Below are 21,293 nucleotides of genomic sequence, written 5' to 3' on the forward strand. Positions count from 1 at the left end.
CATCCTCTATACCTGGCAAGACAGTGGAAACATCGGTAACATCGAGAACCATCGGACGCATACCCACAATAGTGGTTGACCTGACCCTCCCGCAGACATAGCGAGACCTCCTGTGTGCAACTGGACCTCAGGCTGCATCCGCCACCGCAAGGGATTAATTATGCACGCCCATGAAACGCCCTCCAAACGTACAGGCACACCTGCGTTTGCCTGACCACTCCCAAATCACCATCCACAAACGGCACTTTCTGTCAATCACTTGTCCCTGGGGCTGCGGACTCCCTGTGCACCCATACTCCATCGCACTTGCCGGTACGCGCACTGCGATGCATACGTATGCACAGAGAAAAACCATCGACCGATTGCATGCGTCTGCATCTGTACGTTCCTTGCTGAATCAGGCCATGTTAGCGCGCTACAGTGGAACACAGACGTGTACAGGTGTACATTTCAAGTTACTGCTAAATACACCACTCCAAAGGTTATATACTGGGCTGTTCAGTGACTTCAGGGTATCTGCCGGTGTATACATTTACTTTGCTATACATCTGTGGCAGTACACATATATTCCAACAGTTCACTGTCTGTATGATCTTTGATCACCCTAATCCCAGATCTACCTATTGTTTATCCCAATTTCCCACCGGTTTTCTGACGGACAAACTGCTACCCAGAGAAAGAAGAGTTTCACAATATTCAAATTTTGTGCTAATTACTCCCCCCCCCCGCCCAACTGATGTAAAAACAAAATGAAGAGGCTTGTGTGTGTGTTTTAAACGCAAACTTGCATGCATTGACGTTCACAGCAGAATGCATTAGAGCAGTGGTTCTCAAACTCGGTCCTCAGGACCCCACACAGTTCACATTTTCCAGGTCACCTAGGAGTTGCACAGGTGATTTCATTACTCACTAACACATTATAAAAGTTCCACAGGTGGAGCTATGCACTGTTTGAGGTCCTGAGGACAGAGTTTGAGAACCTGTGCATTAGAGTGTACACCCAGGAAATCCAGGGAGGGGTACTCTGCACCATGTCATCAATCTGCACTCTCATCACTATGTCCCCCCAAGCTTCCCCCTATATCTTCATATCCGCATCTATGCCCCCAACTTCATAACCTCACTTACCTAAGAACATATTAGGGGGTGAAGAAAAGGGAGGGTACATCTGCGCTACTATGTATAGTCAGCTACAGTGGCGTCACAAGGGGGGGGGGTGCGGCCCTGCTCTGCTATTTTGGTGTTATCCCCTCAGATAGTGCCACCTTGCAGAGCTGAAGAGGTGGTGAACGACACTGGCATGCAAGCGCAAGGGATAGACGAATGCCGCCCCGGGTGTCACCAGACCCGGAGACACCTCTGGTGAGTTATAAAGTGATTCTCTCTCCCTGTGCCTGCTTCAGAGGTAGATGCAGTGGCAATATTTGGCAGTTCAGCAATTATTTGCTACTACGCATGCGCAAAAAGCCCATAGGGCGTTGTACTGTACGTGTCAATGGTCATCACAATGGTATGCCGATGGTGGAGTGTTTGAGTCCACTGGCGGATTTCCACTGTCCGCGGACATTGAAAGAGGGCGCCTCAGGGCTTGCAATATCCATCGCTCGTAAGTACAGAAGAGGAAAGCTGCAGAATAGCATTAGTATTACTGCAGCCCACCTCTGCTTCAGGTCATCTCAACAGAATGCCAGTGGCACAGATGGTGTCCAACATTAGGATATGTCTGGCCACAACCTGGACCACATGAGCCTGCCTCTGAGTGGAACGCAAAGCGACTGTGTTGCGTGATGCCGCAAGAGTCCGATTTACCACCTTATGCTAATGCAAATTTCCATAGGGCTAATGAAAGGATCCATGTGGCTTCAAGTGGGACGGAACCATTATCATTAATATCGGTACTTGTATCAGCGCCATTCTCGGTGCAAGAGATCCGTCAGAAACAGGCTTCCCTTCTATGTAGGCATGACTCAGAATAGCACGGACATCTAACTACACGCCCACAATGCTCAGATGACACACCCACAATGCTCAGATGACACGCCCACAATGCTCAGATGACACGCCCACAATGTTCAGATGACATGGCCCACAACGCTCAGATGACACGCCCACAGACAGAACAGTTCCGTGCGGTTGCATTGACGCCGCCCAGCTTCTGCCCTGAAATGGCCATTTGACGGAAAGAGAGATCCAGCAAACGTCTGTCCAAGATGATGGAGATGCGCAAAAATACTTAACATTTGCTATTTGCGTCCGCGCAAAAAGATCCATCTGACTCAGCCTCTATGTGCACACACTAATGCCTACAATAATCTTAAAGGGCTGTTATAATGAAATTAGTTATCACAGAATCAATATTGTTTTTGTAGAATTATTGTTGTTGTATAAAACAAAGGCAAAGTTATCTATTCTGCACAGATACATGGCTCAATCCAATTGCTTGCAAAGGCGTTAAAACGGCAGCAACGGCACGGCATCTCGCACCCCTCATGGAGCTCTATGGGACTGTGAGCACATTTATGGGAATCTGAGCTTCCGTCAAGTTTGGCCATTGTCACGATGACTCCCACCTACAAATACATCGCCTATAATTGGATTGACCCCATGAAACATTATTAAACTGGTGACTACAGTCCAAAATAACAACTTTCTTTGCCCTATTCCACTTCAAGCACTGTTGTGATATATTTTCACATGTAAGACTAAATTATGCACTATCCCTCAGAGAAATGGGACATATATTACACAAATGGCATGATATTTTGAAGGGAAAAACACAAATGCATTTTTTATTTCAACAATAATAGTAAAACAACTAAATATTAGTAACATCCTTTTCGAAAAGTTCCAGAAAGGTTTATTTTTAATTATTTAGCATATATCCATTCATCATAATGACAGAAAAAAAAAATTAACTATCATCATGCTAATAAAAAATGCAGAGCCTTAATACCTGTCTGTATCTGTCATCTGCTGCAATTACATGATTAGATGCTATCCCAGTGAACAATGCTGGTAGGAAAACCTTGAGGCGGCACATTTAGAGATTAGATTATGTAGCCAAATGGTGATAATTTCAAATAAGCTTCTCCAAAAGAAGACAGGGCTTCTAAAAAAATGGTATTTACATGTCTGTGGATGTCCCCAGCAAGAAGGCTCTAATGGCAGAGAGAACTGAGGGCCTGATTCAGAGCGGGACGCTATTTGCGCTTGCTCGTTCAGAAAAAGGGGCCGGATATTTTAATAGAGCGCTCTCTCTTTGCGGTCTGTTGACGCCTCTATGTCTGAGCGAGTGAACGAAATATGCGCTCGCTATTTTGGCCGTTCGCATCATACGTCATCTCCGCTATTTATTAGATTAATCGAGTACATCGAAAGGCGTCTGAACTGCTCGCAGTGCTTGTGGTTGGATTTTCCTACCGCAATCATGCGAACGGTTCAGGCTAAGAGACAACCAAGTGACGTGGCCGATGACGCTGCTTTGTTAATTATGCACACCCTTAAAACGCCCGTTTTGACCGTTTGGCACGCCTGCATTAGGATCTCCACTCCCCGTTTTCAAGCACCTTCCCCTGTTACCACCCACAAACGCCTCATCCTGTCACTCAAATTAGCAGGCACTCGCTATTTTGCGAACACATGATTTCCGACCGCACTGACTGGTTGGCGCATGCACATTACGACCCATACGCATGCGCAGATGTGCGAACATCGCTCGGAGCGAACGAGCGTCCACTTACGAGTGGCTCTGAATCAGGCCCTGATGCCCTGATTCAGAACCGGACGCTCTGACAGAGCACTCGCTTTGAATCAGGGCCGGTCTTTTTTTTTTAGAGCGGCCGCCTGGCTGCTCGCATAGCTGTGGGTTACCACCCACAGCTATAGCGAGCGGCCATGATGATGGTCGCGATGGTCAAGACCATCGTGACCATCGGGCTTGCGACGAGATCCTTGTGGTAGGGTCTCGTGGCTGCAAGCCCCAGAGAGCTTTCGGCTCAAACAGAGACCCGAAAGCTCTCCCACTGACATCACTTGTGATGTCAGTGGGGCCGTCCCCAGACGGTAGGCGTTCACATGGGAACGCCTCCGTCTGGGCAGCCAACCCCCCGGCCTGCCCACCAAAGGGGGCGTGCTGTCACTCAACATCGACAGCACGCCCCCTTTGATGCGAGACCCGGAGCAACGGATTGCCCGTCGCTATCCGGGTCTCGCGCATGCACACGATGGAGCCGGCTCCGTCGTGCGCATGTGCTCTGGGCCACCATCGACCCGGTTGTGAGCACTCAGCACTGGCGACCGGGTCTGAATCAGGCCCTGAATGCACAATCTTAAGGGCATATTCAATGGAATCGGTATGTAATACCGCATGTGTTTTTGACATTAGTGTAACCCTAATACTGACCCTAACATGAAGCCTAACGTTAACCCTGACTCTATCCCTAACCTTAACCCATAACCTAACCCCAACCCTAATAGTATTGATGACATTTCCACTGTCGACATTTATTATGTCATTATTTTTAACCATGTCAACATTATTGTGATGACCCACAATGAAGCGCCTGATTCAGAGATGGCTGGTAATGCAGCCGAGCTCGCTGCCGCTCTCTCAATAGCGGTTGTGGAAATATATAAATGCTAATCTCAGCTTTCTCTTTGTGCTCCACTGTGCGATGGGGTGTACAAGCGGAGAGACGCCGGGTAATGGTGCAGTGTAAATGGTGCAACCTGGGTTATCCGACCTGGATCATGCCTAAAGTGAGCTGATTGGTGGTTGTGGAGCAGTCATCTCCCACATTTTATGACTTCACAAATTTAGCAGGGCAGACCCGGGTTCGGTGTGAACGGGGCTGATCTGGAAATAACCCGGATTGAAGGTGCAGTGTAAACGGGGTCTGACCTGGGTTGGAACCATGGGCCTGATTCAGACCCGCTCGCGAGCGCTGAGCGCTCGCAAGTGGGTCGATGGTGCCCTAGTGCGCATGAAGCCGGGAAGCCGTCGCTCCAGGTCTCGCACCAAAGGGGGCGTGCTGTCGATGTTGATTGACAGCACGCCCCCTTTGGTGGGCGTTCCGGGGGCGTGGCTGCCAGACGGAGGCGTTCCCATGGGAACGCCTACCGTCTGGGTCCGGCCCCACTGACATCACTAGTGATGTCAGTGGGAGTGATTTTGGCTCTGATAGAGACCCTACCGCAAGGTAGGGGTCACCGAGACCCTACCGCAAGGTCTCATCGCAAGCCCGATGGTAACCCACAGCTATGCGAGCGTCCAAGAGGCCGCTCCAAGTTTAGGTAGGAGGGCCCTAATTCAGAGCGTCCGGCTCTGAATCAGGCCCCATGTCCGAAAACCCAGGTCGGACACGGGTTTTTGGTGGAAAAGGGGTATTACACTAGCTCCAATAACCCGGGTTTTTGCACGTGAATGCACAGAACGCACAGCAACCCGGGTTACTGTGCAGTGTGAAAGGGTTGGGTTGAAATGACCAGGGTTGAGCATTGCAACACTGCTGGTAATGTAGTGTGAACGGGTAACCCAGATCGATGCGATTCAGGTCCCGATCTCTGCATAGGAAGAGTCGGCGCATTCAAATTGGCGCCATAGGCTCATCACATGATGCCGATGGCGTCATCAGCCCGGCATTAGTGTCAAGTCGGGCCACCTTGTGGCCAGGTCGCACCCAGGATGGGCGCGTGGACAAAATCCCTGGTGCGACCCGGCAGGCAGATGTAAAAGCAGTATTAGAAAGATGCCAGTGTTGTACTTTCAATCCCTCATTAGTTATTGCCGGGTTAACCTAGGTTGCTGCTTAATGCAAAAGGGTTAACCCAGGTCCAGTGACCTAGGATTCCAACTCGGCTGCCGAGAAGGGTTGGATCCGGGTTGTGGGGCAGAGTAAACAGATGTCCCAGTTCACCCGACCCAGGTCCCGTTTACTGCATACAGAGTGCCACATTCCGGACGCTTGGAGATGATGTTATCTCCAAGCCCCGGGTCCAGCCTGCGGTGTGAATGGGCTCCATGCAGGGTCGTATCTACAATGGGTGCAGGGCACACGGGCCCCCGGGTCCAGGGGGCCCCCGTACTGTACACCCTGCACCCATATTATTTAAAACTCAACTGTCCGTGGTCCCGCGTTGGGTGTCAGCGCTGCACAGAACACCGGAAAATGGCCGCAGTGGCCCCCAGGTCGATGCGATCCAGTTCCCGTTCTCTGCATAGGAAGAGCCAGTGCTTGGAGATGAGATCTCTTAAGATGCCCCTGGCGCAGTGATATGGCTTAAAATCCCTGCTCAGTGACCTACGCTGGACCCAGGGTTCAGTGTGAAAGGGGTGTCACACTGCCGGTTCAACCCGGGTCGGGGCTTAGTGTAAAAGGATAAAAAAGAAAATACGGGTCCAGTGCAGGGTTGCTAGGACCGGGGTTAAGAGGCAGTGTAAACGGGTAACCCAGGTCATCCATCCTGGGTCCCGTTTAAAACATGGGGAGATGCTTGGAGATTATGTCATCTCCAAACCGCCGGCAGAACGGCACCAACCAAGGAATAACCCGGGATCATGGTGTGTCAAACCCCTTTTACACCAGAGCTAAAACCCGGGTTATTGCAGGGTTAATCCAGGTTTCTTCTGGGTGTAAAAGAGGCCAGGGTTGGATTCCCGGGTCAAGTAATACAACCCAGGTAACTTGCAGGGTTTAACACGGGAACAACCGGAGCGCGCTGCATGCTGCTTGATTGGCCGGCTTCAGTGGCGCTTGGAGATGACGTCATCTCCAAGCGTCCACTGCAACGCCGGAAGAGCTGGTTCACTGCAGACCCGGCACCGGTGTGAAAGGCGCAGACTCGGGAATATCCTGGGTCGGCGCCACAGTATGAAAGGGTTAAATTCCGGGTCTAATCCGGATTGGAACCCTATTCCAATCCCCAGGTCAGACCAGGGACTTTGGTGTAAAAGGGGTTTCAGTATGCTACCTGCCTGTGGTAGCTATATATGAGCAGCCTAGTACAAATTACTGCTTTATCAGTACAGGATGGATCAGTCTGTAACACATTAAGTTATGTGTTTGCAATGGCAGCTAGCTGAACTTGAACACAGTAGCAGCCCCTCTCAGCCATTGGAAAATCCAGAGAGGGCGTAATCAATGTGATCTCTTACCCCCCTGCACACAGATCAGTAGCAGCGGACTCCCTGTACCCACTGTAGTACAACACACAGCAGCGTATACTGGCACTGACAGGTAAGGGTTGGGGGGGAGGGGGGGTGTAGTCAAGAAGCCGTTGTTGAAATGCCGACTGCCGCCCGCTGGCTTCCCGACAGTGAAATCCCGGCATGGGACTAATGATAGGTGTCTAAATATTGACGCCTATCATTGGCCCCACACGGAAATCCCGACGCCTGGCATACCGAATGTAGGTAAGCCGGGCATCTGGAGATGACAGCCGAGGTGGGGGGGGAGGGTTAGGTTTAGGGACTCCCGTGGGGTCTTAGGGTTAGGCACCCCCCTGGGAGGGTTAGGCTAGGGGAAGGGGGGTTAGCTTCAGGCACTCCCAGTGGGAGGTCCAGGCTTAGGCACCCCCCCGGGAGAGTTAGGTTTAGGGAGCAGGGAGGGGGTTAGTTTTAGGCACCCCTGGGGGAAGGTTAGGGTTAGGCACTAGGGGGGGAGGTTAGGGTTAGGCACCCCCCGGGGGGGGTTAGGCTAGGGGAAGGGGGGGTTAGGGTCAGGCACCACTGGGGGAGATTAGGGTTAGGCACCCCTGGGGAGTGTTAGGTTTAGGGTACGGGGAGGGAGGGTTAGGTTTAGGCACCCTGGGGAAGGTTATGGTTCGGCACTACGGGGGGAGGTTAGGGCTAGGCACCCCCCAATGGAGGCTTAGGGGGGAGGGGATGGGAAGGTTAGGGGTCTCACTTAACTCTGTTGGGATCTTCATGGGCTTAGGTCCGGCGGTAATTTTTACCGATTACAGGGGAGAGGGGCGATGGATCCCTCATCAAGCCCGAGCCCGGGTATTTGGTATCCGCTCCCCCTCCCCCCCCTCGAGGCCCCTGCTGATTACAACAGGTGAGCAGATGGTAACTCTGCTGCAAAATAGTGAGCACTGATAATAGAAGTGGAGATGTTGCCCATAGCAACCAATGAGATTCTAGCTATTATCTTCTAGAAGGTGCTAGATAAATTAGAATCTGATTGGTTGCTATAGGCAACACCTCCACTTTTATAAAGCCGCACTTTAGTAAATTATACCCCTGGAGTCCTAGGAACCTTGTTGTACTGGCAATTAATAGGTGACAGAGAGCAGTTAAAATAGGGAGCTCTAGCACAGGATTGGGTGAGTGAGTCATGTGCAGCGTAGAGGCGGTGTGAATGGCTGAAACTACTCAGCTGACTTCAGGCAAGATGGTGGCACCGGACCGCAGCTGCTACAGGAGAACCCTGACATGACTGGCAAGCAGACATGCGCCAGCCAATAAATCGGCAGCGTCGAGTAGGGTAAGAGGGGTCTAAGTACCCCAATTGTGACATTGCTGCCTTTCTCAAGGTGGTAACTCACACATATAAACCCGGTATTCTTACCTTTGTGAATGTCGACATTCTGACTGCATGCCTAATTAATGTAATTAGACTCTCCCCTGGTATCCTTTGCGTCAAACACACCCAAAATACCCACTGATACCCCTTTTCCACTGACCTGAAAGAAACGGGTTATTGAACGTGAACGCACATCAACCCGGGATTTCTGTTAGTGGAAAAGCCTCCACCTGGGTCCAGTCACCCGTGAAGCCAACCCTGCTAGCGAGCAGGGTTTTTCCTGGGAAGGAACCAGGTATGGCTCATTGTTACCCCTTTCAGACCAAGCTTCTGACCCGGGATATGACCAGCGCAAGCCGGGCCCTTTCTCTCTGTGAATGGGTCTAGCCGGGTCCAAATTGCTGGGACCTCGACCCTGGCCTCTACTGGGGTTATTCGACCAGGGTCACAGTAAAAGTATCCCATTGGCGGTTCAGGAGCGCTGACACCCACTTTTCATGTCTCATCTTTGTGAGCCTGTAACAAAACGTCCACTTCTAATGACTCATGCGCGACGCTCTAAATGCTTCTGCGCATACACACAAAAAAACACTGATGGCTATCAGATATCGTGTCGCTGCATTTGATGTACACCAATCGATGCCGGGCTTCCGATGTCCATCTCTAGAATCCAGGGCTGGACTGGCCATCGGGCACTTCTGGCAAACGAGCTCAGGGAGATGGAAGGGGTGGAGACAGTGATGGGCCAGAGCGCTGTGCTCGGCCGGGAAGAGACGAGGGGTGTGCAGCCAAGCCAGGCCCCTGTAACTCATGCCCCCTTCAAACAAATACGCCCCCTTCGCAAGCGAACGCACAGTGCTGTCTGCCAGGGCTGATCTACAGCCCCAGTCCGTCCTTGCTAGAATGAGGATAATAAATGAGGAATTAATGAATGGTGGAGGATGAAGTGGTAATGGAGGATGATGATGATGATGATGAAAGGGGGTTAATGATGGAGAGTGAAGGGTTAATGATTATGAAATGGTAATGGAGAATTACAATAATAGGGGTCATGGAGAAAGATGATACACATTGAGGGGTCACTGCTGGAGCATGAGGGGTTAATGATGAGTCCTGATTAATGATTGTTGAATGCAAAATTTGTATTTTATATTTAGGTGCACGTCCTATATACTATAAATATACTGTGCAGCTCAATGTTCACATACACCTCTATACTGGCTAATAATCCCAGTTTACTGCATAAAGGTAATGGCAGGATATAAATAATATGAGATATGGTAAGAACTTACCCTTGTTATCTCTATTTCTACGAAGTCCATAGGGTTCCACAGGATACCTTGGGGTATAGGTGTGACGTCAGTCGCTGGGCACCATAGAGTTAAGCTTTTCAGCCTCCCAGGATGCACTAGGGTCCCCCTCCTATACCCCGCCCCCGAGCCAAGGCACCTCAGTTAGTTATCAAGCCATAGGCCGGAGGAGGAGAAGGAAGAGAGAGAAAAAAGATCTGGACACATACAAGAATCACATTCTCACCAGAGGGAGACGGAAAACCGGTGACCAGAGCAAAGCCCATCTGCAGCACAGGTGCGACAGGGCGGGAGTCCTGTGGAACCCTATGGACTTCGTAGAAATAGAGATAACAAGGGTAAGTTCTTACCATATCTCATATTTTCTACTTCAGGGTCCATAGGGTATCCACAGGATACCTTGGGGATGTCCCAAAGCAGTATCCTTTAAGGGTGGGGACGCTCCTGTGCAGAAAGGAGAATCCGCCGCCCGAAGGAAGCATCCTGAGAGGCGAAGGTGTCAAACCTGTAATACCTCACGAAGGTATGGACAGAGGACCACGTAGCAGCCTTGCAGATCTGAACTGCCGAGGCACCACGTTGAGCTGCCCACGAAGGACCCACAGACCTAGTGGAATGAGCCTTCATGAAGATAAGCTTCAGAAATAGCCATACGGATCCAGGCTGCCAAAGTTTGCTTTGAAGCAGGCCAACCCTTTTTACGGAAGCCATAGAGGACAAACAAAGGTTCCGACTTCCTAAACGAAGAAGTGCGGTCAACATAAGTCCTTAAGGCCCGCACAACATCCGGCCTCACCCACGGAAAGACCTGGTGAGTTAAAGGCCGGAACAACGATTTCCTCGTTAACATGAAACTGGGAAACAACTTTGGGAAGAAACTCGGGCCGAGTGCGGAGCACTGCCCTGTTCCCATGAAAAACCAAGAAAGGGGGTCTACAAGAAAGAGCCCCCAACTCAGAAACACGTCTGGCCGAAGCAATGGCCAGAAGGAAAACAGTCTTAGCTGTTAGCCATTTAAGATCCACTGAGCCCAGTGGTTCAAACAGCGGTCCTTGGAGAGCCCTCAGGACCACAGCCAAATCCCAAGGCGCCACAGGTGGAACAAAGGGCGGCTGAATGCGGAGAACACCTTGCATAAAGGTGCGCACATCCGGGATTGTAGCAATCCTACGGTGAAACCAGACAGATAGGGCCGAAACCTGTACCTTCAAAGAAGCAAGGCGAAGCCCATGATCTAGTCCCGCTTGCAGGAAGGCGAGAATCCGAGACAGACGAAACTCCCGCGGTGCATAACCTCTCGGCCGACACCACTGGAAGAACGTATGCCACACGCGATGGTATATCCTCGCGGAAGACGGTTTCCGAGCTCGCAACATGGTACGCACCACAGAGCTGGAAAACCCCCGGGACCTCAGCATGGCCGTCTCAACAGCCACGCCGTCAAAGACAGCCGAGTCAGGTCCGGGTGAAGACAAGGACCCTGAGACAGAAGGTCCGGTCGTAGCGGCAACCGCAGAGGACTGTCCACGGACAGACCCTGAAGGTCTGAGAACCAGTGCCGTCTGGGCCACGCGGGAGCTATCAACAGGAGCGTCCCTCCTTCCTGTTTGAATTTCCGGATTACCCGTGGAAGAAGGGAGACCGGAGGGAACAGGTATGCAAACCGGAACGTCCACCGGACGGACAGAGCATCCACCAGAGACGCCCCTTCGTCTCTTGTGCGAGACCCGTACACCGGCAACTTGTTGTTGTGCCGGGACGCCATGAGGTAGATTTCTGGAAGACCCCATCTGTCCACCAGTAGTTGAAAAACGACCGGGTGCAGGGACCATTCCCCCGGATGAACGTCCTGGCGACTTAGAAAGTCCGCCTCCCAATTTAGCACTCCCGGGATGAAGACCGCTGATATGGCCGGAAGATTGTGCTCCGCCCAAACCAGGATCCGAGAGACCTCTACGAGAGCCGCCCGACTGCGAGTTCCTCCTTGCCTGTTTATGTAGGCCACGGTGGTAGCGTTGTCCGACTGGACCTGCACCGGGTGACCCTGGAGAAACCGCTGTGCCTGCTGGAGAGCATTGAAGACCGCATGGAGTTCCAAGATATTTATTGGAAGCTCCGCTTCTGTCGGCGTCCACCTGCCCTGGAACAAGTGTGGACCCGAAACTGCTCCCCAGCCCCGAAGACTGGCGTCCGTTGTCAACAGGACCCAATTTGGAACCCAGAAAGGACGTCCCTTGTTGAGGTGGGTCTGGAGTGAAACTGGGCGTATTCCACCATGTCGAACACCGACACCATGGAGCCCAGTAACCTCATCGCCGAGTGTAAGGACACCCGGCGGCTGTGCAGACAACTGCGCACCCTTGACAGTAAAGCAGAGATCTTGTCCTCCGTCACGAAGATCCTTTGCTGTCCCGAGTCCAATAAGGCTCCAAGATGCAGAATCCTCCGAGACGGGATTAGAGTGGACTTCTGCCAGTTGATTAGCCAGCCGTGCCGTTGCAGCAGTGCAATGGTCAGGTCCAAGTGGCGTAACAGGAGCTCTGGAGATCCTGCCACCAATAACAGGTCGTCCAAATACGGCAACATGCGGACTCCCTGCAGCCGCAGAGAAGCCGCCATGACCGCCATCACCTTGGTGAAAACACGTGGTGCTGTCGCCAGGCCAAAAGGTAACGCCCGAAACTGGAAGTGGTCGCTGCGGATTGCAAACCTGAGGAACTGTTGATGGCGCAAAAGAATAGGGACATGCAGGTAAGCGTCCTGTATGTCCAATGACACCATGTAGTCCCCAGGTTCCAGCGCCAGAATGATGGACCGTAGGGTCTCCATCCGAAACTTCGGGACCCGCAAAGACTTGTTGAGTGCTTTGAGGTTGAGAATCGGACGATATGACCCATTGGGTTTCTGTACCAAAAATAGATTTGAATAGAAACCCTGGCCCCTCTGGGAGAATGGAACAGGCACTATAACTCCAGCCTGGAGCATAGTGTGCAATACCTTCCGCAGCTCCGTAGCCTTGTTCCGGTCTGATGGTAGACCCGTGGTGAAGAATCGAGCCGGGGGTCTGTGCCGGAAGGAGAGGGCGTATCCGTGGGAAACCACCTCCAGAACCCAAGTGTTTGTCGTAGTGGTCGACCAACACTGGGCGAACAGTAGCAGGCGGCCTCCCACCCTGGGATCCCCCAAAGGGAGGCCCGGACCGTCAGGCCGCAGGCTTGTCATCTGGCTTGGGGGCCGGACGTCTGGTACTCCATGCCTGCTTCCGGGGCTTGGCCGATTTCTTAGGACCAGCCTGTCGAGGAAACGACTGTGGTTTGGGCCTGCCCTGGGCCCTAGATGACCGAAAGGACAATGGTCCAGAACCAGAAGGAGCAGCGGCCGACGGGAGACAAGCCGATTTGGCTGCCGCCAGCGTGGCCACAATCTTATCCAGATCCGGACCGAAGAGAACTTCTCCGTTAAACGGCAACGCCTCCAGACCCTTTTTGGAATCTGCGTCCGCCTTCCAGGATCGCAGCCACAAGGTGCGACGAGCAGCTACCGCTGCTGAAGAAATCCTAGACACCAGAGTACTAATGCCTAGGGCTGCCTCGTTGATGTAGGTGGCCGAATCACGGAGATTGCCAATCAACTCCGCCTGTTCGGCCGGACAGTCGGAATCAAAAGAAGCCTCTAATGAATCCGCCCAGCGCTCCATCGCTCTGGCAACCCAGCAAATGGCCATAGCCGGCCGTGTTGCCCCCCCCGCAAGGGAATAAGCGGACTTCAGGCAGATTTCCACCTTGCGGTCCGTAGCATCCTTAAGGGAGGACATGGATGGCATCGGCAAATGTGGCACTACGGACAAGACGGGTCACGTGAGAATCCACCTGTGGAGGGGATTCCCACTTTGCAAAATAATTATCCGCGAATGGATAAGCCACCGCCAGGCGTCTCTGCGGCTGGTATCTTTTGCCAGGCTGTTTCCACGCCTCCTCTAAATGGTCCACCAACTGACCCGAAAGAGGAAAGACTGTGGCATCGCCCTTCACATCCTTGAAAAAGGCATACTTAGATTTAGCCGCTGGGGGAACTTCGTCCTCAATCACCAAGGCTGTGCGGACCGCCCGAATAAGTCCAGGAATATATACTTTGGACTTAGCGTCAGCGTCCTTAGTATGGAGAGGTTCCTGATCGTAAGGATCCAGAATCTCCCCATCATCAGACGTCCCCTCGACATCCTCATAAGGAGCCGACAGAGACGCCACCGGCCGTTTATGCGGCCGCATCACAGACTCCCCTTGCAACACATCCGACAAGTGCTGTACAGAACTCGTCAGGGAGTTAACCCACGCTGGCTCCTGAGAAACCGGGAGCGGGGAAATAGGGAGACTGTGGGGTACCACCAATTGTCGTGGGGAACCCTGCATGGGTGACGACACCACTGACTGCTGGGATAAACCCATCGGTGTAAACGCGGGCTGCGGAGCTAACTGGCCCACTAAGGCTGTAAGCGCCTGAGCGAAACAAGCCCAGGGCGGCTCCTGTACCGGTGCTGTAACCGTAAGAGGCCGCGCCATGGACAAACACTGCCGGCAAAGGCCCTCCGCGCTACCCTCCCCCTCCGCTAACGGTACTTTACACGTAGTACACTGTAGCCGGAGGGTAAAATCACTTTCGGACATGATGGCACCACGTATGTGACCTCTCTCACCAATTATAACTTAAATAGGCGAGAGACCACTCTGCAGCACCGCACCGCAAGGGCTTAGCAGAAAGAACAGGGACAGTAATAAAGCTGACAGTTTAGAGAAAAGTTACAGGCAGCAGCGCTAGCACAGTCACATACAATGCAAAGAAAATCAATTCCTGCACTAACAGCGCTGATCACTCAACTACGCAGACACAGGGCCTGGTAGGACACAGCGCTGCATACACAGACCTGACCACAGCGGAGGAGAGGTATGCGGGGGACCCAGACCACGATGCTTCCGTCCAGCGCTTCCAACAGCGTTCACCATGTGTTCTGGAGAAGATGGCCGCCGAGGAGCAGAGAGGAGGCTGGCCTGGGGGAGGAGCGCTGCCACAGGACCAGTCGGCAGCATGCAGAGAGGGCTGTGTGCAGCGGGGGAGGCGCCGGCTGTGAGACAGGGAAGGCGCGCTCCCCTGGCATGCATTTAACCCCTGGGACACCGCAGCGCTACCGCTCTGCTGCGGTCCGCTGTCCCAGGGGGTAGTGGAAAGCGTAGGTTGGTTGCCTGGCTCCACGCTGCAGCCAGTCCCCAGGGAGCCCCCTGCCTGGGGACTTAGGACCATGTGACCAGCGGGGACCCACCGCGGGACCCCGCTGCTTACCTTTGTCCCCCTTGGATCCGGCCATGGTCCGGAGCATCTGGGGTCACCGCTAGCTGTGACCCCAGATGCTCACCAGCATCCCCGGATCGGTACCGGCGTTCTGGTACCGGCGGGGGTGTAGGGAAGACAGCATGGACGTCAGGACTGACTGTCCATGCTGTACATCCAGATGTGCAGCCACAGCTGCACTGAAGAAAGCTTCAGGGGCTCTTCTAGCCCCCACTCCGACAGGTGCACCCGACGCCGGCCGGGCACCAAACTAAACTGAGGTGCCTTGGCTCGGGGGCGGGGTATAGGAGGGGGACCCTAGTGCATCCTGGGAGGCTGAAAAGCTTAACTCTATGGTGCCCAGCGACTGACGTCACACCTATACCCCAAGGTATCCTGTGGATACCCTATGGACCCTGAAGTAGAAATTATCATTTATTTTAATGACTGTTTATTGAGAGTTTTCAACAATGCGATACAGTAACTTATGGGGGAATGAAAAGGATCATAGGGGAGCAGGAGATAGAAGTACACAGTAATGACATTATAGGAACATTTGCAGTTGTTAAGACAGGAGATTACTTACTGAATTCAAAACAACGAGTAGCAGGTATATTATTATTTTTTGATCATTATTATTTCAATATTAACATCATCATTCTTATGTTCATTATAATTTTATTTTTATTATTATTAATAATCAAAATAATAATAATAGCTGAGGCATGTGGAACTAATAGGCACAGCACTGACTTACAGATAAGACCTATGATCCGTCTCCCGCACTCCAGTTCCTGCTTTTGGTTCTCCTCCCGTCCCGTGTGCTGTATTTCTCTGTAGTCAGTGCCAGGACTGGATGCTGGAGCCTGGAGTCAGAGGCATCTGGTAGTGCTGGGGTGGCCATGGCATGCAGCAGTGCCAGAGTTAATGCCAGAGCAGAGCCCCCGCCCACCCGATGAGTCAGAGCTCCTCTGTGCTGCTGTCACACAGGGGCTCTTCCACCACCCTCCCCAATCTCCCCCCTGTGATGTCACAATGACTGTACACAGGAAGAAGCCACAGAATAGGAACTAGGAGAGGGAGGATAATAATGTGCATGTGAGAGGGAAGGTAAGGCAGCATGTGTGTGTGTAGTGTACATGTATGTGCTGGTGCCTTATCTGTGCATCTGCTGTAGGAAACAGCACTCATGCAAACGTGTGTCTGTAATCCTTCCATGTCTGCAGATCAGGTTCTGGCTGTTGCTGAGTGTGTTACTCTGTGCCAGCTGTTGTGTGTGTGTGTGTGTTACACTGTGCCAGCTGTTGTGTGTGTGTGCTACACTGTGTCAGCTGTTGTGTGTGTGTCACAGTGTTAGCTGCTGTGTGTTGTCAGCTGCTGTGTGTGTCACACTGTCAGCTGCTGTGTGTGTGTGTTACACTGTGTCAGCTGCTGTGTGTGTGTTACACTGTGTCAGCTGCTGTGTGTGTGTTACACTGTGTCAGCTGCTGTGTGTGTGTTCCACTGTGCCAGCTGCTGTGTGTGTGTTCCACTGTGCCAGCTGCTGTGTGTGTGTTCCACTGTGCCAGCTGCTGTGTGTGTGTTCCACTGTGCCAGCTGCTGTGTGTGTGTTCCACTGTGCCAGCTGCTGTGTGTGTGTTCCACTGTGCCAGCTGCTGTGTGTGTGTTCCACTGTGCCAGCTGCTGTGTGTGTGTTCTACTGTGCCAGCTGCTATGTGTGTGTGTTACACTGTGCCAGCTGCTGTGTGTGTTACACTGTGCCAGCTGCTGTGTGTGTGCTACACTGTGTCAGCTGTTGTGTGTGTGTGTGTGTGTCACAGTGTTATCTGCTGTGTGTTGTCAGCTGCTGTGTGTGTGTGTTACACTGTCAGCTGCTGTGTGTGTGTGTTACACTGTCAGCTGCTGTGTGTGTTACACTGTGTCAGCTGCTGTGTGTGTGTTACACTGTGTCAGCTGCTGCTGTGTGTGTATTACACTGTGTCAGCTGCTGCTGTGTGGGTTACACTGTGTCAGCTGCTGTGTGTGTGTGTGTGTGTGTGGGTTACACTGTGTCAGCTGCTGTGTGTGGGTTACACTGTGTCAGCTGCTGTGTGTGTGCTACACTGTCAGCTGTTGTGTGTGTGTGTGTGTGTCACAGTGTTATCTGCTGTGTGTTGTCAGCTGCTGTGTGTGTGTGTTACACTGTCAGCTGCTGTGTGTGTTACACTGTCAGCTGCTGTGTGTGTTACACTGTGTCAGCTGCTGTGTGTGTGTTACACTGTGTCAGCTGCTGTGTGTGTGTGTTACACTGTGTCAGCTGCTGTGTGTGTGTTACACTGTGTCAGCTGCTGTGTGTGTGTTACACTGTGTCAGCTGCTGTGTGTGTGTTACACTGTGTCAGCTGCTGTGTGTGTGTTACACTGTGTCAGCTGCTGTGTGTGTGTTCCACTGTGCCAGCTGCTGTGTGTGTGTTCTACTGTGCCAGCTGCTATGTGTGTGTGTTACACTGTGCCAGCTGCTGTGTGTGTTACACTGTGCCAGCTGCTGTGTGTGTGCTACACTGTGTCAGCTGTTGTGTGTGTGTGTGTGTCACAGTGTTATCTGCTGTGTGTTGTCAGCTGCTGTGTGTGTGTGTTACACTGTGTCAGCTGCTGTGTGTGTTACACTGTGTCAGCTGCTGTGTGTGTGTTACACTGTGTCAGCTGCTGTGTGTGTGTTACACTGTGTCAGCTGCTGTGTGTGTGTTCCACTGTGCCAGCTGCTGTGTGTGTGTTCTACTGTGCCAGCTGCTATGTGTGTGTGTTACACTGTGCCAGCTGCTGTGTGTGTTACACTGTGCCAGCTGCTGTGTGTGTGCTACACTGTGTCAGCTGTTGTGTGTGTGTGTGTGTGTGTGTCACAGTGTTATCTGCTGTGTGTTGTCAGCTGCTGTGTGTGTGTGTTACACTGTCAGCTGCTGTGTGTGTTACACTGTGTCAGCTGCTGTGTGTGTGTTACACTGTGTCAGCTGCTGCTGTGTGTGTATTACACTGTGTCAGCTGCTGTGTGTGTGTTCCACTGTGCCAGCTGCTGTGTGTGTGTTCTACTGTGCCAGCTGCTATGTGTGTGTGTTACACTGTGCCAGCTGCTGTGTGTGTTACACTGTGCCAGCTGCTGTGTGTGTGCTACACTGTGTCAGCTGTTGTGTGTGTGTGTGTGTGTCACAGTGTTATCTGCTGTGTGTTGTCAGCTGCTGTGTGTGTGTGTTACACTGTCAGCTGCTGTGTGTGTTACACTGTGTCAGCTGCTGTGTGTGTGTTACACTGTGTCAGCTGCTGTGTGTGTGTTACACTGTGTCAGCTGCTGTGTGTGTGTTCCACTGTGCCAGCTGCTGTGTGTGTGTTCTACTGTGCCAGCTGCTATGTGTGTGTGTTACACTGTGCCAGCTGCTGTGTGTGTTACACTGTGCCAGCTGCTGTGTGTGTGCTACACTGTGTCAGCTGTTGTGTGTGTGTGTGTGTGTGTGTGTGTCACAGTGTTATCTGCTGTGTGTTGTCAGCTGCTGTGTGTGTGTGTTACACTGTCAGCTGCTGTGTGTGTTACACTGTGTCAGCTGCTGTGTGTGTGTTACACTGTGTCAGCTGCTGTGTGTGTGTTACACTGTGTCAGCTGCTGTGTGTGTGTTACACTGTGTCAGCTGCTGTGTGTGTGTTCCACTGTGCCAGCTGCTGTGTGTGTGTTCTACTGTGCCAGCTGCTATGTGTGTGTGTTACACTGTGCCAGCTGCTGTGTGTGTTACACTGTGCCAGCTGCTGTGTGTGTGCTACACTGTGTCAGCTGTTGTGTGTGTGTGTGTGTGTGTGTCACAGTGTTATCTGCTGTGTGTTGTCAGCTGCTGTGTGTGTGTGTTACACTGTCAGCTGCTGTGTGTGTTACACTGTGTCAGCTGCTGTGTGTGTGTTACACTGTGTCAGCTGCTGCTGTGTGTGTATTACACTGTGTCAGCTGCTGCTGTGTGGGTTACACTGTGTCAGCTGCTGCTGTGTGGGTTACACTGTGTCAGCTGCTGTGTGTGTGTGTGTGTGTGTGTGTGTGTATTACACTGTGTCAGCTGCTGTGTGTGGGTTACACTGTGTCAGCTGCTGTGTGTGTGTGTGTGTGTGTGTGTATTACACTGTGTCAGCTGCTGTGTGACTCCTGCAGGGCAGTATATCCGTGTAATAGTGTATTGTGCATGCAGCCTCTATGTTTTCATAAAAATATCTATTTTAGTATCACAGTTCAGCCAGTGTAAGGCGAAATACTCAATGATAATGTAGTCCTTCAATGGATGGGTACGGGATGCTGGCGGTTAGAATCCTGACAAGCTTAGAATACCTACACTTGTCGTTCAGTGTTCTAAACCTACCCCTCTCCCTACCCTAACCCTCCCTCCTCGGTGCCTAAACCTAACCTCCCCTCCCCGCACCCTAAACCTAACCATCCCCCTTAGTGCCTAACCCCCCATCCCTAGTGCAGCGGCGAGCAATAATCGGCCCGCCAGCTGTTGTCGAACTACACACCCCAGCATGCCTTGCAACAGTTTTAGCATGGTTCAGTAGCAAAACTGTGGCTGGGCATTCTGGCATGTGTAGTTCTACAACAGCTGGGGGGAGGTCACTTATTGCCCACCCCTGCTCTAGTGCCTAACCCTCCTGCCATCCCTGCTACTTACCTTGGGGTTTCCGGTGGTCGAGAAGCTGAGCGCTGAAATCCCCGCGATCGGGATATTGACCGCTCCCCATCCTTCAAATCCGTTTATTCTAGGGCACATTGTTATTTCTAATACCGCGGGCATTGGGGCTGATTCAGCAGCGATCGCAGCTGCAAATTTGCATGCAACGCAGCTGCGTAAATATACTAATGTCTGCCACAGCTCAGCCAGAATAAAGACGCCCAGTGCTGCTTTCTCACATCCGTCCAACCTCACACTCCTGCGTAAACATCGGTACCATCGACGCACATCGGCCCGTCACGCAGCATTTACCGTAGGTCTGACCAGCTGCAGACACTGTAAGCCTCATCACACGCAGAGAGCACTCCAGCTGCGTATGCCATCGCAGGTGCTAATTTATGCGGTTTTCTGACCACTCCCCCATCACCACCCTAAATGCTGACAGCCTGTCACTAACTCTGCGATGGATTCCTCTGTGTGCGTGATCGCAGCGCACGCACAGTGCGGCTTACACGCATGCGCAATGGCTAACAATCGCTTGATCTGCGTACGTCGCTGCATTTGCAATCACTGCTGAATCTGGCCCTTTGTTCTGTCATTATATTATACCTGGATAATGTTGGAATATATCTAAAGTTCATAATTGCAAAAAAAGTTATATTCACTATAGTTAGTGGTTACAGTAATGCCCCGTATGTTTTTTAGGTAATGGGCCCCATACATTTGCAATGAATTGCCGCGGTCCTGCAACCCGGCATTGCAGAAATCCAAGATTTTTGCGATTTGACGATCGTGATCAAAAAATGATCGCCATCGTCAAATCGGGGACATCTAACATGTCAAATGTCAGCGATCCGGATCGCTGAACATCGATGGTGGGCGATGGGAAATTTCCGATTGCATCTTGGCATCACGATGATCCGTCGCAGATGTATGGGCACCTTTAAGTTGTCATATAAATAACAACCACATGTGGGAATAAAATGTAGGGACAGAACAGCAGCGCAGTTTTTCTCCTGGTTGCCATGTGATCTCGATAACTGGAACGTTTTGTTTTGTGAGGCACCTAAATGTACTGTGCTCAGGGTTTTGCAATGAAAACCAATGTTTGTCTTGTAGTCGGGAATGTTTGGAATCCCAGTGGCAAACAATGACTGAGGTGTTTCTGAGTTTTCAGCCTGCTTGTCTGTGTGATTACTGCGCTGTGACCCCATACACACTTCCCTCATGATCTTTGTCATATACTATTTCCTCAAATACTTATTTTCTGTTTCACTCACACCCAGCTCTTTATTTCCCAACTGCTAAAGAGGGAAATGTGTAATAACAAGAGGTACTTTCTAAGAAGCATTCAAACATGCAGAATTGCCCTTTCATAATAACCAGTTATTCTGTACAGCTGAGAATCAGTGCTTAGGATAAAGTGATCACAGTATACTGTATGTACAGTTATATCCATTAGAC

General features: G+C 51.7%; 1 protein-coding gene across 1 annotated transcript in view; it reads left to right on the forward strand.

Annotated features, from left to right (window-relative positions):
- Positions 1-16,142: 16,142 nt before the first annotated feature.
- ZFYVE27 (zinc finger FYVE-type containing 27) overlaps positions 16,143-21,293 on the forward strand; it is a 97,921-nt gene continuing 92,770 nt past the window's right edge. Inside the window, exon 1 of the mRNA XM_088482749.1 lies at positions 16,143-16,267. The gene's annotated coding sequence lies outside the window, so the exon portion shown is untranslated. The remainder of the gene's footprint in view (positions 16,268-21,293) is intronic.

This window comes from Taudactylus pleione, unplaced genomic scaffold (genome assembly GCF_031769625.1).
Source record: "Taudactylus pleione unplaced genomic scaffold, aTauple2 ptg000292l, whole genome shotgun sequence".
NCBI lineage: Eukaryota > Metazoa > Chordata > Amphibia > Anura > Myobatrachidae > Taudactylus > Taudactylus pleione.